The sequence below is a fragment of the Saccostrea cucullata genome, unplaced genomic scaffold (assembly GCF_032062105.1).
Source record: "Saccostrea cucullata isolate Sc308-1 unplaced genomic scaffold, CSIRO_AGI_Scuc_v1 ctg4896, whole genome shotgun sequence".
In the NCBI taxonomy this organism is placed as follows: domain Eukaryota; kingdom Metazoa; phylum Mollusca; class Bivalvia; order Ostreida; family Ostreidae; genus Saccostrea; species Saccostrea cuccullata.
Window position 1 is genome coordinate 13,651 of NW_026933880.1, and position 6,506 is coordinate 20,156.

Genomic DNA, 6,506 nt, shown 5'->3' on the forward strand with positions numbered 1-6,506 from the left:
CTGTTCGTGGGAAAAAAATTCCTTTATATTTCTAGGCAAAACTTTGATCCCCAATTATGGCCCAAACTATCCAGCACCTACTTCCCGTTCATGACTTGAATAAACTTGAATCAACACTACGTGAAGATGCTTACTTAAATATATGACCATTCCTGGCTTTGTGGTTCTTAAAAAGAAGAGTTTTACAAATTTCAAGTGTATTCATTCATGTGAAAAACTTAAATCGTCCATTGCGGGGTCATGATTTGAACAAACTTGAATCTACTGGTACACTACCTGACTACCTGAAGATGTTTTCACATCAGTTTCATCTTTCCTGGTCCAGGGGTTCTGGAGAATAAGATTTTCAAAGTTTTTGCCTATACATTCCTATGTAAATCTTTGATCTTCACTGGTAGCTCAACCCTATCCCTGGGGGTCATGTTTAAAAAAAATGAATTTAAACTACCTGAGGATGCTTCCATATGAGTTTCATCTTTCCTGGCCCAATGGCTCTTGAAAAAGTTTTTTTAAAAGATGCCATTAATTTTTCATTAATTAATAATTATCTCTCCTTGCTGGAGGGCTTGGCCCTTCATTTAAACAAACTGAATCTCCATTACTCAAGGATATTTTGTGGCAAGTTTGGTGGAAATTGACCCAGTGGTTCTTGAGAAAAAGATAAAAAATGTGAAAAGTTTACGATGACGACAGCGACAGACAAATTTTGATCAGAAAAGCCTTTGGCTCAGGTGAGCTAAAAAGTGGTTATTAAAAAAAAACAAATTTGGTTTTGATACGTTTTTATTCGATTAAAACAATTCGACAAGCAATCAATGTTGAGAGATATTTTGACATCAAGCTCAGGGTTCTCCATGAGCTGTTTAACTGTGTTGCTCCCGACACAGTAAAATTTTCTCCGACACAGTAACTATTCAAATTTCATGCATGCGACGCAGTAAAAATTTTGCCGACACAGTAAGAGTTATATTAATTGTGATAATTAGAAAATCTAAACACACAAATTCTCTCTCACTGAAACTATAATCAAACAATTCTACCGTCTTTCAATTTGACAAGTGATAACACTTAATTATTAGGGTTCGCCTTGAGTAATCAATCAATTATCTCCTAGACCTTTGCCGGACTTTACGCATGACAGAACAAAGACAAATAAATTGTTATCACAATTCAATGAACCGGTTAATTGGTAGTAAATATCATACAAAAAGTTAATGCTAGACTTAAGTTTTTATATAGAAATGCATCCTGTCTTAGTACACAGACAGAAAGACCCTATGTTCTGCCTTGATACAATGTTATTTTGAATATGCCAGTTCTTCTTGGTATTGTGAAATAAACAAGCAACTGAAACACAGATTACAAGTAACCCAGAACAAAGTTGTACGGTTCATTTTAAACCTTAGTCCTAGAGAGAGTATTTCTAATAATATTTTAAACTCTCTAAATATGTTAAGAGTGAAGGATAGGGCTAAACAATTAAGATTAAATCAGGTTTTTAATATATATCATGGTAATGCACCAGCGTAATTACCTCCATGAACATTTTGTTTTAAATAATAATATCACAAGAAGTGCTACAAATAAGAATTTTATTATACCAAAGATAAAAGGGAAAGAGTCTTCGTGTTTTTTCTATAATGCAATCAAAGATTGGAATTCATTGCCCTTGGAGATTAAAGAGGTGAAAACTAAACAAAGTTTTAAGAAAATTGTAAAATCTTATTTATCTACAAATACTAGTGTTACTACATAAAAATGTTTGTCTAATTTTATTGTTTATTTACTATTTTAGTATCATAAGCATTTTGTGATAATTACCAAGAGAAAATATGCTACTGTAAACATGTCATTTTTCAAAGCATTATGCTATACTCATAAAAGTACCTGCCAAAATTCCAATGTTTATGTAATTTTGTTTTTTTTTTTGTTTACTAACATGGCTGTTAATTGAGGACCCCGTTGGAAATAAGTTTTTTAATGAGGCTTTTATGGACTATCCTCAGGTAATATTTATCAACTGTATGTCATGCAATGTATTTAATAATAAATACATATATATGTTAAATTGATCTTTCTTAATTAGCATAGTGCTGAGATAATGTGTGTGTATTTTTTTTCTAGCAGTATGCTAGTCTTTAATGTTTTAATTTGTTAATCATGACATTCTGTGATATTTTTACATGAATAAAATGAAATGAAACATTACATCGTACCGAAGTCATTTATGATGTAAATAAATGGCCGAAAACCTTTTTTGTAATGCAGTAACTCGATGAAGAAACCTGATAAATGAACACGACAAATCTACTTTCAAAAACGTTAAGTAGTTTGACTATCGGTCAGAATTTCCTCTGCTTTTCAGAACGTTTTTTTTCCCTTATATCAGTATGTACGACCATATCATTTGTGTAACGAATTAGCGATTTTTAAATAAGTCTGTGCTTGTAATCTTTTGTAATTAAAATGAATTGTAATTCAGTTGCGAAATTTATTCGCGAAAATACCGCGAAATATTAGTGCTTCGCGTAAACTCTGCAACACAGTAAAATCTGAAATGATGGAGAACCCTGAAGCTGTTAAAATGCAGAGTGGCCCATTACTATAACTGAACGAACACTTAAAACAGGATTTTACCTCAGAATTTAAATTGTAAAATTCTACACAAGGTTAGGAGAAGTCTACTACTGCACCCAACTTAACAATCACACATAAGACTGTACCCGGTACATGAAAATCATAAGGAATTTATATAAAGAACAATGGTGTGCAACCATCTTTAGTACACGTGTAGATGCTTTCCTCCCTTTTAATTTACTGTTTCACATTCTAACATCCTTGTGATACTTCACTTTGAATTTGATAAAGACGCACTTTTAGAATACTTGCATAAGAGGTATACTTGATAAAAGAAGTTATTTTATGTTGATATCTAAGCCATGGTTTCAGTAGAGTTTTTTCTTCATTTTCTGTGCATGTATCTACAATTGCTCCGACTCTTTAATTCACAGTTTTCAGAGATTGTTCAATAACCTGCAAAAAGATTAAAATATGCAAAAATTAAACCTAGTTATAAATTATTTGAAAATACATGTAACATTCTATGAAGCTGAAATGTATGAAGAAAACATATGGCTGGACCGGGAATCGAACCCGTGACCCCTGCATTACTAGTCAGGACTCGGGTGCTCTATCCACTGAGCTCTCCAGGCAGATATCCACAGTCCGTATAGCTCGAACTTCTTAATTCCCCCCCCCCATTAAATAGTCTTCGACCTCGAAGACTTAAGTTCTAGGGCCCTGCAAGGAATTATTAATTTTCACAAACACTATAACCTGAACAAAACCTCCCACACTGGCCACCAAATGTAGTAGGAAAGGAGAAATGCACAAAGAAAACATATGGCTAGACCGGGAATCGAACCTGGGACCCCTGTATTACTTGTCAGGTGCTCTAACCACTGAGCTATTCAGACCAATATCCACGGTTCGTATAGCCCGAACTTCTACAGTAGTTATTATCCCCCCTTCCCATGTGCTTCAAAGGAGAGGGTGGTATATTGTTTCAATCCTGTGTGTCTGTCTGTCCATGTGTCTGTCAGTAGCAAAGTTTTGGTGTCAGTTTTTTCAGAACTACTCATTTCAAATGCTTGAAAATTTTGCACATACTGAGGAATGCTATCTGAAGTCAACTTCCTGTTTGTGCATCTGTCCATATCATACAAAAGAATTTTTTATAACAACTTTTTCAGCAATTAGGCATTGAAGATGATTGAAACTTGAGCACATTCTTTGCTGAGGCATGCAATATAGCAGGATTAAATTCATTTCTGTATTCTTACTATTTCCCTGCATCTGCCCTTTATTGAACTTGCTTAACATTAACATGATACTAAGTGTATATTCACATCAGAGTGAGGGTATTACTATTGTGCATTGGCTCACATACTTTTTTTTATAGCTCTTTTAAAATCAGATCTGGTATTCCTGTTTAAACTTCACTAGTGCTGGTTAATACAGTGTAGTGCAAATTAAAATGAGGAAATATGCCTCATCATTATTTTGTTTCATAGATCTTTAAGACAAAAAAATGTTGAAATAAAATTGTATGTAATGTGGGTTACACAGTTAATGACCTTGAAAACCGAATGAAATTCTTAGTAGTAGCTAATATAAATAAACATTAACAAGGCAAGAAAATGATGTATTTATATTTGAATTGATAATCGCAGACCTGTTAACCCATATCGATGTCTCTCAGTATTTTTACCTAGATTTGTTCGTGAGATTTGGAATTTCCCAGTAAAATCTCACTTTCCATCGATTTTACAAATATTAATAGAGATAAACTTCTTTTCTGATTACTAAAACATGGTTTTAATAACATGATTTTTGTTATTTATTCCAGTTTTATGCCAACCAGACATAGCTTCTGTGTTTTAAATTTTAGCGATTAAAAAGAGTGAAACTGAGACAAATTATAACGATTGATTGTATATCGTATAACGTCCCTTTCGAGAATTTTCCACTCACATTGAGACGCCATCACTCGCCGATAGAGAGCTGCAAATGTTGACACTAACATGGTACTCTGGGCCATTGAACAGGTCGGATCTTTTTGTGCCAACATCTACTTCGACCTCGGTTGATACGGTCTCATCTGAAGGACCGGTCTCCACGTCCGAAAATGGGATTCGAACCTTCGACGTAAGAATACACTTCCTATTTCGCGACTCTAGAGCAGACGCTCTCACCACCAGATCATAACGAAAACTATCTGCTAAATTCCAATCAAATGTATTCCGATTTCCGTATGTTTATTGGCAAAACGTGAGACGTATTTTGGACTAAAAATCCGTACAAAATTGAGCGAAATCGTAAGAGTAAACAGGTCTGTAATCGTCCTTGGGATAATTTAAATTTGATCAGGATTGGTCAAAATATCAACAAAAAAAATATGCCTTAAATATTTTGCATTTCAATTTCATTTTTTTAAATGACTGACTACTAAAATTGCTCATTTTAGTTGTGAAAATAGTTTTATGAAGATTTTAACCATGCAATATAGACCTTCATATTTCACTTATTAATAAACATCAAATTTGAAACCATAAGCATTTTGTTTGCAAGTAAATGTTTTTAAAATTATTTTGTCTTAAAAAATGTCCAATAAATTGAATAAAATAATTAAAAGCTAATACCCAGATCTCTCAAGGCTGATACAGGCATAGTTTAAAAGGGATGTCTTAAAAGATCTATTAAAATTCTGGTGTGGCATTTTTCCTGCAATGGGGATCTACAATATGTAGTACCTCTTTCATTGAATCAGCTGTTAGAACATATCCTGGCCTTGAATGAAGTAGCTCTTTATGTTCATTAAGGTGTGGCTGAGCCTAAAATAAATAAGCACAATAAGAACCCCTTCTACTGTAGTGACAAAAACATAAAAAGACTGTTTACTGTTACAACATTGTTTATCCTGGAACTTTGTAAAATACACATAACATATATATATAGCTTAAATATTTGATCAAATAAATTAAATTATTCGGTGTAAATTATATAATTTATTTTTTTGATTACTATATTTCCAATAGACCATTTATGTATCAATAACCTTGTAATCATTGTTAGATGATGTCTTGTATAATTTTTTTTTCATCAAAGACATCTTTATTCCAATTTGTTTTCTGTTTACTTTTAAACTCTTTATTATTATTATGAAATTTCTAAATGACAAAAACTATGAATGATAGCCTGCATAATGAATAATAAATTACAAACCTGATCATATTTCCTGTTTTGATTGCCAGCTAGATTTTCATCCTCTTTATATTGTTTGAGCATCCAACTTCATGAGACAGGCAGGTGCATACAGCTAAAAGTTCAAATTGAATTAAGTTTATTTGAGCAGATAATCAAAGGCTATATCATTCATCCAAATCTTGTTTTAATATAGTTTTTTTTTAAAGTTCTGCTTGTTAAAATAATTTAAGCATCCCCTAACCCATTTTTTAAATCAAAATTTTTATTAACATTTGTTTAAATATTAATCATGTTATTAAATCCTAGTAAAATAATTTATTCAAAGACCAAAATGTGCACTTTAAAATAATAAATATTCCATTATACATACTAGTAAACACTGACTGTACAATACTCACAGGTTCCAGGAAGAACGAGTCCTCTAGCCTCTGTGTACATGTATTTTTAGAACACCATTAACTGGGATCAGTCTGTTGGACTTCTGCTTCTCATGGAATGAATTATGATTTACCAGATTTTTTTTTTTAAATAAGGAACTTGACACCAAATTTCTTTTTCGTACATCACTTAATCATTGTTTTGTTTCAACGGCAGTGAAAAATGTGTGGAACAAATTTCCCTATTTTCAGAACTGGACGGCAAAATACCACAATCTGTTAGTATTAGGTCCTTATTATTCATATCAACTGAATTCAAATTAAATATATCTTCTGACAAGTGGAATTTATAATAAAAACGAA

The 6,506-nt window shown here is 32.4% G+C and overlaps 1 long non-coding RNA gene across 1 annotated transcript; it reads right to left on the reverse strand.

Annotated features, from left to right (window-relative positions):
• Window positions 1–2,903: 2,903 nt before the first annotated feature.
• On the reverse strand, window positions 2,904–5,831 carry LOC134239532 (uncharacterized). The gene is made up of 3 exons (XR_009986239.1): window positions 5,785–5,831; window positions 5,313–5,393; window positions 2,904–3,033 (listed from the first exon to the last, which is right to left on the reverse strand). It is a non-coding gene; the product is annotated as an uncharacterized LOC134239532 (long non-coding RNA).
• Window positions 5,832–6,506: the final 675 nt, after the last annotated feature.